Genomic DNA, 19,220 nt, shown 5'->3' with positions numbered 1-19,220 from the left:
AAACTAACGAACGTCTCTCCTCATGCCCTTTCAGTAGCAATTGGCAACTAATCTTTGAAATGTACAAGTAATACTAGCATGTCCCCCCATCAACGAACTGTGAAATTCTCTTAATAATAGTGATCGCAATGTCGCCTCATGAGGGACCATAATTCTTCCTTGAACCAACATCAAACCTTTGTGTTCTTCATAACTAGCATAGTCAGTCTCACCCTTTTGAATGTTATCCCAAATATGTTGAATATCAACATCTTGTCGACTTGTTGTTCGTATATCATCAATAATGCCAAATAGTGGTTGAGAGAAAGCCATGAGAGTAGCTTCGATTTCTCTAGACAATACATCAACAACATTATTAAGTTTTCCCAGTCGATAGCGGATCTCAAAATCATACCCGATTAATTTTGACAACCATCTTTGTTGTTCTGGAGTTCGTATATTATGCTGGTTCAATTCTTGCAATGAGTTTTTTATCAGTAATGATGCTGAATTTTTGCCCAACCAGATATTGCGGCCATTTCCTGCTACCTAGGTGATGGAAAACCATTTCACGGTTGTAAGTGGAAGCAACTTGCTTTTGTGGGCTAAGTTTTTGGCTAAAATATGCCAAATGTTTACCTTCTTGGGTTAAAACGGATCCTATCCCTATTCCAAAAGCATCAGTTTCGACATGAAATTCTTTTTCAAATTGTGGTAATCCCAACACTGGATCAGAACAAAGACATAATTTCAAGTTATCCATGGCGTTTTGAGCTGCTTTAGTAAATTCAAATGGTTGTTCTTTGCCAAGCAAATCAAAGATTGGCATTGCAATGGCTACAAATCCTTTAATAAATTTGCGATAATATCATGTGATGCTTAGAAAGCTCCACACATCCTTGATTGTTGTAGGTATCGGCCACGCTTTGATTGCCTCAACATTTGAAGGATCTACTAACAAACCCTCTTGAGAAACTATATGACCCAGATACTCCACTGAGATTTGTCCGAATGTACACTTGTCGTACATGGTTTAAGTGTTGCGACAAATTTTGACTATACACAAGTATGTTATCCAGAAAAATCAAAACAAATTTATATATAAATAGCCAAAAAAGATCATTCATTGTTGCCTGGATAGTGGATGACGCGTTTGTTAATCCAAATGGCATTACGAGAAATTCGTAATGTCCATCATGTGTTTGGAATGCCATTTTCGAAACATCTTCAAATTTGACTCGGATTTGATGATATCCAGCAAGCAAATCTAACTTAGAGAAGAAGTGAGCATTACCCAATTCATCAAATAGTTCATCGGCAATAGGGATCAAAAAATTATCTTCAATTGTAAATGCATTTAAAGCACGATAGTCCACACAAAACCGCCACATTCCATCCTTCTTTACGAGCAGCACTGGGGAAGAAAAAGGGTTATTACTCTTATGAATCAATTGATTTTCCAACATGTCTCAAACCTGACATTCTACTTCCTTTTTCTAAAAATAAGGATACATGTATGGCCTAACATTAACCGATTTAGTCATAGGTTATAGGTGAATAGCATGATCGGTTTCTCTCATCAGCAGTAAACTGTGTGGAGCTACAAAAACCTTCTCAAATCCAAACAATAGTTTTTCCATATCCTTTGTGTTGAGAGTGTTCTATATAGATGTTTGTACATCGCTTTGCAATAAATCACACACATCAACAGCTTTGGTGTTTGTCATACATCGTAAAGAATGCAAATATATGGATTGAGGAGCCAACCCCGTGTCCCCTTGCCAACTATGTTCCTTATCCCCTTGACGAAATTGAAAACTGAGCATTGCAAAATCCATAGTCACAGGCCCTAAAGTGGCCATCCAAGCGATGCCTAAGACCATTTCAGTACCCTTCAATGGTAGTACATACAAATCAGTTGTCAATTCAGTACCTTGAACTCGCAATTTGAGATCACGGACACAAATTTCATTTTGTAATATGTCTCAATTTCCCACAAAGACCCTAAAATTTAGCGCTACCATCACTAGTAGACCCAAATGTTTTGCTACTCAAGATTGGAAAAAGTTATGGGTACTGCCACCGTCAATCAAAATTCATACATGGCGTCCACGAACCTCCCTCATAACGCGAAGAGTATTAGGAGTTAAGCAGCCTGCAAGAACATTGAAGGAGACCAAAGATTGTTCACGTGTAGTATCACCAGGGCTTTCTACTTCATTGCTCTCATTTATCATCACCACAGTGGCTTGAACTGGTTGATCATCCTCCAGTTCATCATTCAACAAGAATAACTAAAGGGTTTTGCAATTGTGGCCTAGGACAAATTTAGCGTCACAATAATAACATAACCCTTTCTTAAATCGTGCTTAAGCTTCAGCTGCAAAAATCCGTCAAGGATGCATAGGAGTAGAAGACACTTGTAGTGTTCTAATAATAGTGGACGGATTGGTTATGCTTTAAACGTCGTTGGAAATGTTATGGGCGTAAGTAAAAGATGAGGTACTTTCATACTTGGTATGCTACCTATTGCCTTCCGTGTCTCATTAAACTTGGCCTCATAAAATCGGGCTAAAGATAGCACCTCACTCATTGAATTAGAACAATGTCCCAAGACCTTGATTTTAATATCTGGACGAAGCTCATACACAACATTGCGTAAGGAATTCATCAGAGAGGTTGGTTGTGTGTAGAGCCATATCTTCAAAGTGTGTTTGATAATCTTCCATTGTCGTGATTTGAACCAGCATGGACAACTACCCTTCTGGCGATTCGATTTCTATTACTTTAAATCGTCGTCAAATAACGCCAACTAAATGGTGTCAATCCGCCAGTTACCGTTGATGTTGCATCCAACGAAACCATTTCTTGGCAATTCCTTCCATTATAAAGGATTCCATTGTTACCCGATAATGGTCTTCAGTTCCATTAAACTCAAAGAACTCATTTAAAGATACCAACCACTCCTCTGGGACTTTCCCATTGAATGTGGGTAATTCTACTTGGACCAGTTTTGGAGAAAAATAAACTATGTTTGTAGTGTCGTACCGTGTAGAAATCATCGTCAACTAGCGCAGGACTTCCTGAAGGGTTTTTTGAGTGGAGGTGTTCCAGTTCTTATGATCATTCACATTAGTTTAAAGAGAGGTCGAGAGTTGATTGTGATGTGTACTTGTCTCTTGCAAGGATTTGATTGCTTCAGTGTTACTCACCATGATATGGAAACTTAATGAAAGCACCAAATTGTTATGATCAAACAAGAAAAGACCAGAGAATATAGAGAATGGAGAGAGGAAATTAAAAGTTTATTAAAGTTGGAAAAAATAAAATCCAAGGATTACAGATGCCTTCATGTTTTACATGCTCCTTTATTTATATTTTTTAAATTCTCAATAGTGGACAAAATAAGTTAACGCTTGGGGTGCCTTTCTCTCTCTCAAACTTCTGCAAATTTCTCAGGTGTCCTTGGTTACTGCTTCTGCATTGCCAACTCCTCCTGAATATTCATTCTCATTCCTTGATGTTGCTATCTCAGCTCCTTCCATGACAACCTTTTGATTTCCTCATTCTCCATGTTTTTCAATATAAAAAAGTTGAAAATATGTGTATCAATTATCAATAAAATGAAGGAGCATGTATTTAAAATACATAAATACAAACATCGCTTAAATAAAATTTTTTGATAAAAATGGGAGGCCTCGTTAAAAACTCCCTTCATAACCGTCAAGCTACGAAAATAGCTTAACGTACATTGGAAGTAGGAAAAAAGTACCTCAAAATTTTATTACTTAAATACCAAGTACATCATGAGTACATTACAACCAAACACAACCAAAATACTTCCATAAAATGACCATAACAATTTGAATACAACACATAAAAAACCTATCCATATCTTAGCAATACTTGCCCCTCCTAACAAAATAGCCTAGACATCCTATACACAGCAGAACAGTAGGTTGCACTACAAACTAATACCCAATTCCCAACTTTACAAGTTCATCAGCCTTCTAATTACAACATCTTTGAATGTGCCTTACAATTACACTTTTATCTGCCACCACAGCATAAATTTCCTTGACCAAATATTTGAACAAAGCTGGGCATGAACCAAGATTTTTGATCCACTCCAAAGCCTTTAAACAGTCTGATTCCAAAATCAACCTCCCTTTTTGTTCTCACTCCTTCTCAAGAATAAATGTAATCCTGTTTTAATTGCAAGCAATTATTCCAAAATAGGGGGCAACCCCCACCTTTTTCGAGAAGGATCCTAACAACTTACCATTTGAGTCATGAACAAGACCATCTATTCCATCTCTATGCCACTCTTCCATTGCTCCATCAACAATTATATTCAAAAAAACCTAAGGGATGAGGGGACCAACCAAGTGAAGATGATATCACCTTCTTGGCATTACAATGAATATATGTCAGCAATGAGTCACTCACCAAGCAATCAAACTACAAATTAGCACTAGGAAATTTTACAATCAACCATGAAACCAATATAAATCTGATAAGGAATTATAGTTGAACTAATCAAATAAACCCTTCTTAAAAACAATTTCATTCCTACAATGCCACATAGGCTACATAATTGCACTTGGTATGAACATCAAAATGTGATAGTTTTGAACCAAGTCCAACCAAGCCACTACTAAATCAGCAAGATTGCATGGCAGCACTGCTGTAACTTTCCAAAAACACAGGAAAAACACATCAAACATCCTACACAAACTTACAAGATACCATAATAAGCGAAACAATTTTGGGTTCAAGTCGACAAAGAGGGCACAAAACATCTTCCTAGCCATCAACACCTTGTTTAGCAAGCTCCGATTTCACAGCCAACTTCTGATGGATTACTTGTCATACAAAGGTTTCCACTCTCATGGGTGCCACCCTAAGCCATACTTGCTTCATCCAAACTGAATTTATAGGTTGCCGCTTGTACAATAACCTAACACATGACCTTACTGAATAAGTACCTTCCCTATTCCCCAACCATATACAGCCATCATTCTTCTCCTCTTCACAAGGATGATTTTGCAACAAAGAAATTAGATTTAACCATTGCTCCACCTACCAATCAGCAAGGTTCCTTCTCAAGCACAACAAATTAAGTTACTATTATATTGAGACTATTAAATTTTATTTCTACAAGTTTACAAGTATATTTATTATTATGAAATATTATAATGATCCTAAATCTTGACATAAATAATGGTGGTTATGTAGTGGTAATGTACATCATTAAAAAATTAGGAAGCATCTAACTTTTTTTTTAAAATAGTGACAAGTGATTTCCTCTCTAATTGCATTTCATATATATATATATATATATGCATGCGAACACAACATCATTTCATATATATGCATGCAAACACAACACCATTTTGATAAATGGAAGAGAAGAGGAAAAGGAACGATGATAGAGGCATATTTTACTGTAAAATTACTATAAAAAAGAGAGAGAGTACCTAGGACGGGTTGTCTTCAACATTGGAGCTGAAGATATGAAAATGATATTAATAGGCTTGTTGCTTCCTTATTTATTTCCATTTCTCTCATTTTCTTTCGGTTTTCCCCTTTTTTTAACTTTGTTCACATTTGAGATTGTCCTATTTGAAAATGTTTTTCTCATTTCTTTTATTTTATGAATAAAAAAGAATTTTATAAAGTATTGCCCCTTAATTCAGGCTCACAATCAAATCATGTCATAAACATGAGTTCACGTAATATTAAAAGAATCAATAGCTCTTTAATGCTTTCAGAGTTATAGCCCTTTGACAAGTATCCAAGTTGATGAGTTGGCTTCAAGTTGGCTTCCTATTTTCTAAGGTTTTGGTCACCAAAATATCATTTCTTTCTTGGTCCTTTTGAACATCGCAACATGCCCCTCTTTCTTGGCTTGATATTTTAATCAGATAAGGACAAAATGACGCAATTAACATAATCAATTACTAGACTTTCTATAACACTTATATTGTGGTTCTCTGAAATCTTTCATTTGTTCAAACTTCGTAGACTCCTCTAAGAAAGGCAATGCAGCAATATCGCTCTAAAAAAATTATTGAGTGCTCGTTTGAAATTGACTATAACAGGTGTTCCTTAACCCCCTTAGTCTATTTTTACTAAAACTCATTATTTAGATAAATTTGATTTAATTTGTCATTGTCTGGCTAGCTGAATTCAGTTTTATTGTAATTTGCCTTTATCAGGCTAGTTGATTCTTATCCATAAAGTCGGGGTGTTTAACCAATTGCTCTAGAGTGACAGCTCAAGCTTTATTGTATATATATTATAATCACCTTTATTAGGCTAGCTAAATCTTATCCATAAAGTCGGGGTGTTTAATCAATTGCTCTAGAGGGACATCTCATGCTTTATTGTATACACATAATATAATCTGGGTATACGGATTCAATTTCTTAAGTTTGTCAAGAAGAACCTATTATAGTCTAGGTGTTGTTTGGAAGTCAATAAATCTCATCATTAGAGTTCAATTTCCAAGCAGCTGACCTAAACTAGATTCACCTACTCGACTATTCCATCTGCGAAAATCATCAACATCATTGAATACCCTCAAAAAAAGTATAATAATGTCATACGCAAGAGATGCCCCATGTTGTCCGCTCCTATGCATGCCTAATACCAAGCCTCTTGTTTATTCCCTTATAAGAAGAGAATGCTATATCGGTCCTTGCAAGATAAGGATATGGTGTTCGAGTGTGTCTTTTGGGTAAAGTTAAGGGTCGTTTTTACCAATTTTTAATCACGTCACTTTGTCAAAGATCTATAACTCCAATTATTTACAGAGTTTTTTAATTCAGTTGATATTCAAAGAATTTCAGGTTGTAAATTTGATTCAATGCTCACCATCTTTAAAGTAACATAAATTTATTTAAATATTCTTACAAAAAGAAAGGTGAGAAAGTTCAAACAAAATGTTGCAAATGGAATAAAGATTCATCATAGAATGAAATGATCACTTTCTAATTAGGATGCCCCTGAGTTATTGAAGTGGATTCAATTCTTGTTACGCATTTTTTGCATGATTCTCTTGAATGCGAAGCAGTTCTCGATAGTGTGCCCTGGGACACCGCCATGATATTTGCAATGTGCGTTCTCATTATACCACCTGGGGTATGGGGCTTCATAAGTTCCACTGGGTATGGTGACACTACGTTAGTGTCAAAAAGTTGTTGATACAGTTCTTTGTAAGTCATTGGAATATGATCGAAATGTTATATTTTTCTTTCTTTCTTGGGTTCCCTTTAATCTTGTCTAGAAGTACCTGACGGTACAGATGTAGTTGATTTTGAGTTGGAGATTGTAACACCTTTATTGGCGTTGTAGGTGTTGATGTTGTTAATCTCTTCATTTCTTAATAGGAGGTTTCTTACTAGCCTCCTCTCCCTCGATCTTGCCTTGATCTATGGCCATTTCTATCCTTTCTCCAGTTATAACTAAGTCAGAAAAATTTCCAGATGTGATTACGACCAGGTGCCCGAAATAAGGAGCCTTCAGCGTCTGTAAAAAGAGCTTATTGGTTTTCTTCTCATCCAAGGGTGGATGAACTTGCACAGCTAAATCCCTCGATTTCTGTGCATATTGTTTGAAACTTTCGTTATGCTTCTTCTCCATGCTTTGTAGCATAACTCGATTTGGTCTCATATCATTAACATGTTTGTATTGTTCCAGAAATAACTTGGTTAAATCCTTCCAAGTCTTGAAATGGGATCGGTTTAGCTGGTTGTACCACCGAATGGCTGAGCCAGACATACTCTACTAGAAGCAATGAATCAGGAGTTGGTCGTTTTCTACATATCATGTTATCTTTCGATAGAACATGGTAATGTAGGCTAACGGGCAATTGTTCCCATGAACTTCTCAAATTTTGGGGATTTGAACTTCGGATGAAGAACTGAATCTGGGACTAAACTGAGTTCTGCGGCATCGACTCCATAGTAGTCATGGTCCCTTAACCATCTTCATTTGGTCTTCCAACAACTTGATTTTTTCTTCCATTTCCTTTGCCTTGTCTTCTTCATCAAAATCTGGTATATGGTAATCATCTGGATATTCTCAGGGTTAGATACAGAAGTTTGTACCTTTACAGCAGATAATGTCTTTTCTTTTGCAACAGATGAGTCCCCTTGAAGTTATGGTAAAATTCCAGGTGAGATAACCACCTGCAGGGTAGGTGGCATAGCTACCCCTTCAAATGAACCTACCCCAGGATCACTTGCTTGATTTAAGCCAGATAACTTGGCAACAATTTGATCGACCAAAGACTCTTGGCTCTTAGTGATCGTTTCCATAGTACTTTGATTATTCTAGCTTATTTTTTTCTTCCAACTCTCTTTGCAGCCTTAACATATTCCCTTCGAGTTGAGTAATTTTTTATTTCATCTTCTTTTTTGAACGAGTGTTATGTGGGTGATGTCTGTCAAATGTTTGAGGTGGTATATCCAGTGTTTGTTCCTTTGTTTGATGAGACATTTTCTGTTAGTTAATGTGAATGTAAAAAAATGAAGAAAAATAAAAATAGCAAATGGAAAATATGTATAAGTGCATGATACATGAAATGTTTGAGGCATTGATCCAAAAACATGCCTGTTATTATAAATAATATTTATTGGGACAAAACTGTTATTTCTTAAGAGATAAAAACATCCTAAAGGTACATTCTGACTAAGTCCTCTAGACCTCGAACAGCTTCTAACAGGTTGATCAGTCTTTTTTTTCATCTGTCACCAGTTGAATACCCTGTCAGACCACTCCAGCTTCTCTTACTAAACTGTGCAAGTGACGAGCTGCTTTCTATACTAGCTCTAAGAAGTCTCGAATAACTACATCTCTTGCCTTTACTCTTTACTGAGCATGTTCCCTAATGAAAACGCCATTGGGGCCCTCCATCGAAATGAACTATCTGAAGTTCATTTGCTTGTTTCTTGAATTTGTCAACAATGTCCTCCAATTCAGCTGTCATTTTGCCATCCTGATCTTGTTGTCTTTGAAGAGACTTCTCCAAATCAGCTACCTTGGTCTTTATATATTTGTTTGGTGTTAGCTGTCTAACAAACATCTTCGAGAATTCTTTAGTTGTTCTTTCAGGGTTTCTTTTTCATCTTGTCCTTTGGTATTCACTTTTCCAGTATTCAGAATATCTTTTCAGGCTAGAATTGTTCTGGACTTGTTCTTGATACCCCTTTCTCAATAGACTTCCTTTTGTTTTTTTTTTCTAATTTGTTTGCTCGATCCTTCTAAGTCTTTTCTGACCATAGTCGGACCTCTGCGTTTTCACCTCTTGCATTACAACCCCTTTGTCCATTAATGCAAATTATTTATGTTTAACGAACACGTTTTTGTGGATCAACACCTCTTTTGAATGATGTAAAAAATAAAATAAAAAAGAAAGAAAAGAAAAAAAATGAAAAAAATGAAAGGAAAAAAGTTAAAATAATAATGAAAATAAAAAGTCCTACTCCACATAATATCTACCCCATATGCTTATTATTCCTACCCGGACATTATCTTTATCATGTATGTTAATTTTAAACAAGTCCTAATCACATATCTTTCTAGTTTGCATGCTTTGAACAAAAAGTAAATCAAGAAATGACTCAAGACAACCTAGGTTTTGAAATGAAGTTTTGGGGTGGGCTCTAATTCCTTATAGTCTCCAGTTTATGTTCTAAAGAAAGGTACCCGAGTTCTCTTTGCTGGTGCCCCCTTGGGCTTGCCAGACCCTCAATCTTAAGTCCATTACAAGCCTAAATGGACCAAGTTAAACTCGAGAGGATACATTCTCTTATGTCTATACGGAGAATAAATTCACACGAATACACAAGGTATATGAATCCCGAAGGTTACTTTTTAAGCCTATACGGAGAATAAATTCCCATGAAGATGTCGCTTTGACATCCACTTAAAAAGGGTTTAGAGCTCGGGTATAGAGTCGGAGATTAAAATTTTAAAAATAAAAAATCATTGAAAAAAAACTTCAGTACAACTATTTATTTGAAAAATAATCAAAGATAAACAATAAGAATCGAATACATAAATTAAAATCTAAACTTGTTATTTTCGCTTAAAAAGACAACCGAAAATTAATGCTGGCCTCACTCACTTACATGTCCCCAACGGAATCGTCAAGCTATCATAACCGTCTTTCGGGTGAGCCCGGAATTGAGCTTCTACTTAAATAAAACACGTTAGAGCCGCCACCAATCATTTTAAAAATATTTAGGTTGATCGAACATCATTTTATCTGATCTGTGTTTTACCAGAAATAAGTCAGATTTAGGAGTCGGTTATAGTCAAGGAAGGATTAGCACCCTTGATCTGTCCTTACAGTACCATTTTAATTTATCGATTGTCTTAATTGCGAAAATTAAAATTTAAAGACTCGATTCAAATTACTTAGATTTGATCGATTGAAATTACCTCTAAAAAAAAGAATGTTAGATTGTAAAATAAAAAAAACAAATATTTAGTAAACCAAAGAGAAGAAAAAAAAGTTTAGATTAAAAATAAAAATAATAATAAAGTAAAAAATGTTAAAAGATAGAAAAATAAAAATAAAATGAAGAAAATTTTAAATTTTAAAAGAAATAAAAGAAATAAAATAAAATAAAATATAAGAAATGTTAAAGGAGAAATAAAAAAATGAAAAAAGGTTTAAAAATAAAAATAAAGAAAATGAAGAGCATGCTACAATTAAAATTAAAAAAATAAAAATTTAAAAAATCAAATTAGAGTAAATTGAAATATATGGATCAAATTGATGCAAAAAAATGAACTACAATAGAAAAAAAATAAAAGGTTAATTTACAAAATATAAAAAATAAACAATGATTAAATTGAATAAATTCGAAATTCAAGGGCAAATTTACAACAAGTGGCCAAAATAAATTAATCATCAAAGTTAGAGGGACTGTATAAATAATTTAAGAATCTTCTAATTACACAAAGGTCCCCTATAAATACTCCTTAAAACAAAAAAAATCATTTGTAACCCCATTTCTAAAAAAATAAACTTCTTCCTCTAAAACTCTCCCCTTCTCTCCTATATCCAGGAAACCCAACACCACTCGGACCACTGCTCCGGCCACCACCGCTTGTGGCCGGAAAAAAAAATTACCCCAAAATGATCCCCTCAATCCCGTGAACCCAAAACCAAAACCCAAACGTTCAAATAATGCCCTCTTCGTCGTAGATATGAGAAAGTAGTTTCGATACTTACCTTTTTCCGAGGAGATCCGACGGTTTCTGGCATCTTTTGGTTTCCTCGCGATCGTGATCCTTTCCGCCTAGCACCCTTTGATGAAAAGTTTATATTTTGTGATGATTTTTTGTATGTTCGAACCTTGTTTTGCTTGATAACTTGGTTTGCTTCGATTTCCTCTGTACTTTTCCTCGTTATCTTGTGGTATTCGACTGTTGGTATTTATAGGCTCCGCTTCGGGGCTGTTTCTGATTATTTTGGGGTAGTTCTTGGTTATTTCGGGGTCATTCACGATTGTGCTATTGTGGACTGTTTTGATCCCACTTTAAACGGGCTTTCGTGCTACGCCGGTTGTTTCGACGATCATTCCTTACTTGACCGACCGTTGGCGCGTGAGGTCCACACAACCTCCATGCAACGCCACTGCTTAAGGACAAAACCCTAGTTTGGATTTTGGGCTAGGTCAAGCCCACCTAACTGGGTTTACTGGGTCAAGCATACCCGATTGGGCTTTCTGCTAGGCCACTGTTGGACTTCATTAGACCCTAAAAATAAAACAAAAATAAATAAAAAATAAGGGAATAAAAATAAATAATAATAAAAAATTAACAACAATAAAACCTTATTCCCATATGCTATGGGGTAAGGGGGAAGTAGGGTAGTAGGCTGCCCTCAATGCCAAGTTAAGAGCAGCTTCCGTGGAAGACTTTTGGCAGTCAGGAAATTAAAAATAAAGCTAAAATCTAATGCATTTATAAATCAATAAATAAATAAATACATCGTTGAACAGTCTTCATATGTAGTCTTCATATGCGCGTATGTAATGGGAAGTAATCCCTGCAAATAAATCCCTGCGTAAAAATCTCTACATATTAGGCAGAAACGTAAGACTCGGACAAATTTAAAAAGAGGAAACCTGAAGAGAATGATACACAGAAGTCAACGATAGCAAGCTATGAGAAGGTATAAAGTCAAATGGGTTAAAACCTAAATTAATGCAACACAAATTCGCTACCATAGTTCTTAGCCTTCATAAATTCCAAAGACAGAACGTACAAAAAAATATAAGTCATGAAAATTACTACAAAGGCATTAGAAAGAAGACAGAAGATGTTACACCCTATGGCTGTGACCCGCACTACTCGGTTACCCTGATCTTAAGTCTCCATACTTTCCTATCAGATGTCATGTACTCGGTAAGGGCTAGATCCTTCAAATCAGATCTCAAGCAATCTTCCCACTTCCGCCTTGGTCGTCCTCTCCTTCTGGCACCGTCGACTGTAATCGACTCTACCCTCCTGAACGCATCCGACGGTTTTTCGGATACTAGCACCACCCCTAAGGACATCCTAATAGCAGAGTTTGATGTCATGTCCCACAGAGTCTTACCATATGCCCATCGAAGTATTCTCATTTCTGCGGCGTCTATCCGCCTTACGTGATCCTTCTTGACTGCCCAACATTCTGATCCATACAGCAGCATTGGCCTTATTGTCATTCTATAAAATTTTCCCTTAAGTTTTAGAGGCACCTTCTTGTCACACAAAACTCTAGTAACAACCCTCCATTTTAGCCATCCCGCCTTTATACGGTGTGTAACGTCATCATCTACACCTCCATCTTTATGTATCATAGACCCTAGGTACTTGAAACAATCATTTGAGGGGAGAATGTGTCTTTCGATGCATACTTCTACATTTTCATCGTTTTGGTTCCCACCGAAATTTGAACATAAATACTCTATTTTTTCAATATTGATCCTTAAACCTATTTCTTCCAAAGCAGTCTTCCAGGTAGCTAGTCTACTATTTAGCTCAGTTTTTGTTTCAGCAACTAGAACAATGTCGTCAGCGAAAAGCATACACAATGGGACACCGTTTGGTGTCGCACAATAGATGTCGTCCATAATCAATGCGAAGATGTAAGGGCTAAAAGTCGACCCCTGGTGGAGTCTGATTTCCACCGGGAAAGCCTCGGTGTCGCCAACTGTAGTCCTGATGTATGTAGTAGATCTACAGTACATATCACGAATCACCCGGATATAAGCAATTGGAATATGTCTCATTTCCAAGGTCTTCCATATCGTTTCGTGGGAACGCTATAATACGTCTTCTCAAGGTCAATGAACGCCATGTGAAGATCTCTATTTTTTTCCTTATACTTTTCCATAAGTCGTCGAAGTAGATAAATCGCCTTCGTAGTAGACCTGTCTGGCATAAAGCCAAATTGGTTTTCCGAAACCCTAGTAACCTGTCTCAACCTAGCTTCTATCACCCTTTCCCATAGCTTCATGGTATGACTGAGTAGTTTAATACCTCTGTAGTTGTCACAACGTTGGGGATCTCCTTTATTCTTATAGATTGGAATCACCGTAGACTCTCTCTACTCTTCTGACATCTTGGCAGTCTATTAAATAATATTAAAGATGTTGGTCAACCACTTAACTCCCTCATCTTCTAGTGCCAACTACACAGTGAGAAATTTGATCTATACTGACAGCTTTGTCCCTCTCCATATTTCTAAGAGCCATTTTGACTTCCTCAAACCCAATCCTACTTGTAGGGCAATCATTGGCCGTAGTATGATGGTCGGCTGACCCATCAACGGTACTTTCTCTACAGGGAGAGACACCGTCATTAAACAAGCCAAAGAAGTAACTACCCCAAACCCTCTTAATATCATGATCTTTCACTAAAAGAAAACCATTGTTCTCCTTAATAAACCTAATGCTACCTATATCTTTTTTCCTATTTTCCTTGGATTTTGCAAGCCTGAAGATGTCGTTTTGTCCTTCCTTGGTGTCTAATCTCTTGTACATTTCACCGTATACCTTATCCTTTACTTTAGCCACTGTTTTCTTGGCTTCCCACTTTGCATTCTTGTATATACTATAATATATTTTAAAACTATCATTTTCAAAACCCAAATATTATATATAGTCTTCCAACATGTTTTCTAAAATATAAATTATATATATTTTCTAAAAACGTTTTAAAACTATATTATATATATATATATATTCAAAATGTTTTTAAAAACTATATATTATATATATATATTCAAAATGTTTTCAAAAACTATATTATATATATTTTCAAAAAATTTAATATAAATTATATATATATTAAATAGAACCCCGAGGAAAATGAGTTACTACAACAGTAAACAAAACCAAATCAATTACAATTTACAAACTATAGCATCTTTATGTGTTCCTATAATTCTCGTTCTTCCCATTATTTGATTATAAGTAACAACAGAAAATATTACAACCTAAACTGCCATCGTCTTATCTCATCCATAAAACATGCACTGAATAGACATCCATCCCAATCTATAAAATGGTTGCATTGTTAACCTAATATCAGTTTCTATATTCTTTTTTCTTCGACAGATTTCATATGGTAATCAAATGACAATAAAATGGATATCAAGAAAAGAATCCAGACCATAAACTACCTTCAGAGGTGTAGTTCACTTGCTGCATTTAAATGAGAATCATGAAAAACACAACACAGAAATAACACATATTTCCAAGTTTAAATAAATCTCAGTGCAAATATAAGCTAACCTTTACAGAAGAATTTTTAAGATCAGATGTCTGCTTTACATAAGATGATTTAGATACACGCTCCTTGCGCTTTGTGAGGGTTTGGCTGAACTTTGACTAGCATCAGTCATGGCAGCATCCTGATCAGAGCTGCTTGGAAAGACACTTTCTTTTGCAGAATTTTTTCCAGAAACATGCTCTAAAGAAGAAGCTATGATCTCTAGAAGCCAATCAAGATCTGAATTAGCAAAAAAGGCTTAAAGGGACTCCTTCAGATCCCTTAACGCCAAACTGAATCAGAAATCCAAGGTGCTCAAACCCTTCCATGGTTTAAACCTTAAGGAATAGTACTTACATGAGCAAACCATGCCATGGAAGCTGAAAGAGAGCACATACACGAAAAAAAAAACAGAGTTGAATATACAAAAGCTAGAAAGAACAATCAAGAATGAATAGTAAGAGAGTGATGACAGTCTACCTGGTAAAAAGGAGGATAAAGAGAACAGAAATCAGAGTAAGGAAAGTCATGTAAGTTGGGAGAGGTAGAAGAAAACAATAATAAAATATTCATAAAATCTTCGATCTATATTCCGAACATTTAAGAAGAAAATTTCAGCTCAAAATCAGTGATTAATTGCTGAAAGCTGTAACAATTTATTTTGTCCTCTTTTGGTAAAACATGCTCCTACTTGTTATTTTAGTCATGCAAATGACCCCCGATTTTATCACCAAGATAAAACCCTGTTTAGCACTAAAAACCTATTTTTTGGTTGCAAATCAATTCAAAGCATAGAAAACATGCATAAGGAGATAAAAAGGTCTTGCCTAGTTATCTAGTAAGGCGAACCAGGTTATACCTTCAAATACTAAAATATAAATCATGTGAAGACATTTTGCATTTACATCCCAGCTCATTAGTATTCAGTATCAATATTTGGCTCTATAAGTGTGACACTGAAATAATTAATCTGTTTTCCTTTAAAAACAGCAGTTATCAGATATGGAGATAACAATATTGCAATTCATAAATGAACAACAAAAAACATGAAAAATCAAAATGAAACAAAAAAACTCACCGAGAACCCCAAAAAAAGGGCAATCCTTGACGTATATTTCAAATGTTTGGGTTTTTCTTGAATTGAGGAAAAAAACAAAACCCAAAACGGAAAAAGAACACTCCATCAAACATGTTTTTAGATAGCTAGAAGCATCATTACAAACCACAGATTCTTCGCATTCCCCCTCAACAGGCTCTGACAAAAGAGAGAGAATGTTAGCCAAGTGCTTTTGTCGATATGACAATTGATGGGCCTCCTCATCAGCCTGTGATGCATAAACCGACATGTGTTGCTGCAGACAAGCTGCAATGAGAGAAAAGGTTAAGCACAAGTGTTCACATAAGCTAAAAGACTCTGGTCATTAACTTCTAACAGCAAATAAACCATAGTAATTGCAAATGTTCACAAGGTGAAATCCATATTAAAGCGATACTTAGCAGAAGAAAAAGGTGGGACAAGAACCAATCATGATAGAAATTACTGCTGTCTAAGATATTAAAGTTAAATGAAAGCATAATATTTTAAAATATCCCAAATAAAATGTGCCAGCTGCGTTAATCACATTTGATAGCCATCTTAAAGCAGTAGGCAGAATAAATCGGCACATTTCTGCTATTTTCATTCTTCCTCCCAAAGAATTCTTAAAAAGGGGAGGTTAAATAATTGAAACAACAATAATAATTGATAAAAAATAGTAGAAAACTAAAATGCAACAATTACACCAATGCTGATTAAAGATTAATAGCAAATACTTATAATCATGCATTTGGTGTTCCAAAACAATTGTATCCTATGTTCAACTTTAGGTGATTGATTTTTTGTACATTGTTTTTCTTTTTTACCTTCAGTATAAAAATGTGAGTAGCAAAACAACTAAATAAATGATAATTGAAATCTTCTCCCAGAAAAGGGAAAGTTATATTTGGTTAAACTATAATATGTACTCAACATAATTGTTTATATACAAGTATAAACATACATTTTTGTTATTGAAAAGTCAAAGGAATAAACTTTTAATTCTTCAAATATATTATTGACTCGCCAAAATTAGCCTCAATTATCAAAAAGATTAACACGATCCTAAAATACACCGTCCAAATTGCCAAAACATACACAGAAGCATACGATTCCCTACCAGATGCCAATCAAGAGTCAATTTTTGGTGAATTTTATCAATCCCGGCAACGAAGGTTTTCATTTTTCCAAAAAGTAGCCATGAATTCGACGCAATTATTAAAATGATATTGAAATTAAATAAATAACCACCTAACTTTGAACAATCACATATCCATCTTCAAAAAGAAAAAGGGAAAAAAACACATTGGCGAATTGATCAAAATCCTCACCTGCAAAGGCGAAAGGGCAGACAAGTAACCGTCGAAAGCTGACGTGGAAGGCCAAACATCGGCAACGGCAGCGGAGTCCTTGTGCGAGCACGGCAAAAGTCTCTTATAAGATTGAATGTAAAAAAACAGGATCAGATCACGCAAATCAGCACCAACGGTGTCGACATCCTCGGGGCGGGCAGTAACGAGTGGGTCGGATTCAGAGTGGAGAACCGAGGATAGAGTACCGAGTATGAGACGTGCATGGTCGGATGAGATCTAAGGGCGTCAGAGAGGGCCGCCGAGCCGAGCCGGTACGTTGAGGAGGAAGAGAGCCTTTGGTTGAGAGGGGTTACAACTTGAACCGGGTCGGTGAATACAAGCTTCTGGATGGGTAGGAGGCCGTGCTCGAAATAAATATAAACAAATACAAATTTATATATTTTTTATATGTGATATATATATATATCACATATACAAATATAATGTAGTTTATAAAAATTATTTAAATTAAAATAAAATAATTTCATAATAATAGAAATATTTTATAATTAAATTTAAGCTAAAATAAAAAAATTTGACTAATCTCGAATTTACTCGAATAAAAAATTCAAATTAAATTTGAACTATAAAATAAGATTCATCAATACGAATAACTCGAAGTTTTTTACTCGACGCGATCGATTCACTCCTAACATTCTGAAACAATTTATGTAACTGGGTCTGTCACAAAATAAATTTTATCAGATTTTGGAAATTTTGAGTTTTGAATTAATTATGTTATTTGTATTGATTTTAAAAAAATAAATTAAACTAAAATTAAAAAAATTAAAAATCAGCAATTTAATTTACTTGAATTTTCCTGCTTGATCTAACTAAAGAGTTTCACCCTTTTTATAAAAAAAAACAATTTAAAGATTTACACCTAACAGAAACTCAATAATGTAATACTAGTGGAGCCGATAAAATAATTTACACTAATTACTTATTTGTTGTCATAATAATATATATAAAAGCTTTTGTGATAATATAAATTAAAATCGTTACCCAAAATGTAGGGGTAATTTTAGAATATACTTTTTATAGGGAATAAATTTATTTTTATTAAACTTAGGTGATTATAAAATAGTATTTGTTCTACAAAATATTTTGAATTATTTCACAATAAATATCCAATCACCTTACTGTAACCAACCTCTAGGAACAATAACAATTTATTTAACAACCAATATAAGTTGATTCATGCTTTTACATACATGATAATATTCTCTAAGCACGTTTGATGGGAAGTGCCTTTCAAACCTTAAAATCACTTCTTTTTCTTAGATTTAGGGTTTAGGATTTAAGAGAACTAATATTCGTATACAGACTTGTGAAATTTGATATATAAGATCAATGCATCTCCAACAATCACTATTGACATGTAACGTGCGATTATGATGTGGGAACATGGATATTTGAAAGCTTGAAAGAAGTCGTAATTGTATCATCTTTCTCACATATTCATTCTAAAAGCTATCGTTTTAATACCTTTAAGAGATCATAAAATGTTTAAGAATAAAATCAATGTAGAAAAAAATTTTAAGAACCAATGTAGAACAAGGTGACATATTGAGGGACCAAACCTATATTTTAGCCTATTATTTGCTAATAAATCTTAAGGGGTTTATTTATTCATTACAAGTCTACTAACTGGCTGATTAATTTTTTTAAATGACTCAAAAGTTTAAGTACCAATATTTAAAGGAATATAATTTAATACAGGACTTGTATAAAATTTATAGAATCCACAAGCATGCCTATTTTAATGACTCTATCCTCTAAACCCTAAATCAAAAAAGCCTAAAACTTATAATCAAATCCCAAAGAAATAATAGTTACAACGGCTAATAATCCCCAGTATCACAACAGCCTCATTTTGAAGTCATTAGTTAATAAGCACTGCATATGGATGCCTAGCCTAGCGGCTGAAAACCAAAATCTATAAGTTTATTACCTGATGCACATCAATTCTGCCCGTATAGTATAGACTAATGGTAGTTGAAGGAAACATGCACCCCTTTACTATGTATGAA

The 19,220-nt window shown here is 34.8% G+C and overlaps 1 pseudogene; it reads right to left on the bottom strand.

The window, feature by feature from the left end:
* Positions 1-15,431: 15,431 nt before the first annotated feature.
* On the bottom strand, positions 15,432-19,198 carry LOC120177794 (annotated as a pseudogene).
* Positions 19,199-19,220: the final 22 nt, after the last annotated feature.

This window comes from Hibiscus syriacus, unplaced genomic scaffold (assembly GCF_006381635.1).
Source record: "Hibiscus syriacus cultivar Baekdansim isolate YM2019G1 unplaced genomic scaffold, ASM638163v2 tig00112319_pilon, whole genome shotgun sequence".
Lineage (NCBI taxonomy): Eukaryota > Viridiplantae > Streptophyta > Magnoliopsida > Malvales > Malvaceae > Hibiscus > Hibiscus syriacus.
The sequence above is the reverse complement of the archived record's forward strand: the minus strand, read 5'-3'. Positions and strand labels throughout refer to the sequence as shown.